Raw genomic sequence first — 1957 nt, forward strand, 5'->3', positions numbered from 1 at the left:
ATTACAAGTGGATTTGATCCTACAGTCACTTTCTGATTTATTTGGTCAGTTTATAGTAAACTACCACATGAATAAGATTGAATGCACTAAGACTAAACTAATCAACATGTTGGTAACTGCTGAGGGAGCCTTGAAAGGTTCAAGGGGCAATGTCCTTGCTGCTGAGTTGACTTCTGGTTCCAAGAGAAAGTCTACTTGGAAGAAAAAGAAGCCTGCTAAGAAGCAGAAGAGGGACAAGAAGCCAAAGAAGGAAGTTCAAAAGAAAAAGGCTAACGACAAAGGAAAATGTTTCCACTGCAATGTCGAAGGCCACTGGAAGAGAAACTGTCCTTCATACCTCGAGAGCCTGAAGAACAAGAAAGTGACACACCTTCAGAAGGTATAGACTTGCTCATAATTGAAACTAATCTAACGGTTTCTTCTACTTCTAGTTGGGTTATAGATTCTGGTTCTAGTGCTCATTTGTGCACTACCATGCAGGGTCTAAAGGAAAGTAGAAGGCTGGCGGAAGGTGCGGTAACCCTTCGGGTTGGCAACGGGGCAAAAGTTGCTGCTGTGGCTGTGGGCACCTACCATCTGCGACTACCGTCTGGATTTAGTTTAATACTTAGAGACTGCTATTATGTACCTGCTGCTAGCAGAAATTTGATTTCTGTCTCATGTCTAGCACAGGAAGGTCATGTTTTTACATTTGACAAAGACTGCTGTTCTATTTATTTGAGAAATAAAATAGTCGCACGTGGTTTCATGATTGACAGTCTCTATCATTTACATATGGATGTATCTGTGAATGTTACCGAGCAAGAAGTGAGTGCCAAAGGATCCAAAAGATCCAGAGATGAGATAAACCAAAGATATTTGTGGCACCTCAGGCTTGGCCATATTGGAGAAGACAGAATAAACAAAATGGATAAAGATGGGCTTTTAGGCTCATTGACTTCCGAGTCATATCCAGTTTGCGAGTCCTGTCTTCAAGGAAAAATGGCTAGACTGCCCTTTGTAGGACATGGGGAGAGGACCACTGAAATACTTACCCTAGTACATACAGATGTATGTGGCCCATTCGATGTGCTAGCCAGGGGACGTTATTCTTACTTCATTACCTTTACCGATGATTATTCACGGTATGGGTATGTATATCTTATGAGACACAAGTCTGAATCTTTTGAAAAGTTCAAAGAGTTCAGGAATGAAGTAGAAAAACAAACTGGAAAACCTCTTAAGGCACTTCGATCAGATCGAGGAGGAGAATACCTTAGTGGGGAAGTCCGGGACTATCTCAAAGAAAACGGCATAGTCTCACAATGGACACCTCCGGGTACACCTCAACTCAACGGGGTGTCAGAGAGGAGGAATCGGACCCTATTGGATATGGTCAGGTCCATGATGAGCTTCACTGATTTATCTATGTTCCTTTGGGGAGATGCCTTACTCACAGCGATTTATTTATTGAATAGGGTTCCCTCTAAATCTGTTCCTACCACACCGTATGAGATATGGCATGGTAAGAAACCAAGTCTTGGTCATCTCAAGATTTGGGGATGTCCGGCCCACGTCAAGCGACTACAGGCAGACAAGTTAGAGGCTAGGACCATAAGTGCTCATTTTATAGGATATCCTAAAGAGTCATTAGGATACAATTTTTACGTCTCAGAGGATCACAATGTGTTTGTGAGCCGTCATGCCATCTTCTTGGAAAATCAGTTTATCCTTGATAGAGGCAGTGGGAGGAAAATTGAGCTTGAAGAGAAAGTCTCTGAAAAGCAACGAGTCATGGATCCTATAGAACCCATTCATAAAGAGCCAGTACATGATGTCCCTCGACCACCTCGTAGATTTAGTAGGGTCTCCCATCCTCCCGATAGATACTTAGGTATACTAGAAGAAGATACCAAGGAAATGTTCCTAGTGGGAGATAGGGATCATACACAAGATCCCAAAACCTACGACGAGGCGA

Source organism: Phoenix dactylifera, unplaced genomic scaffold, assembly GCF_009389715.1.
Source record: "Phoenix dactylifera cultivar Barhee BC4 unplaced genomic scaffold, palm_55x_up_171113_PBpolish2nd_filt_p 000384F, whole genome shotgun sequence".
Lineage (NCBI taxonomy): Eukaryota > Viridiplantae > Streptophyta > Magnoliopsida > Arecales > Arecaceae > Phoenix > Phoenix dactylifera.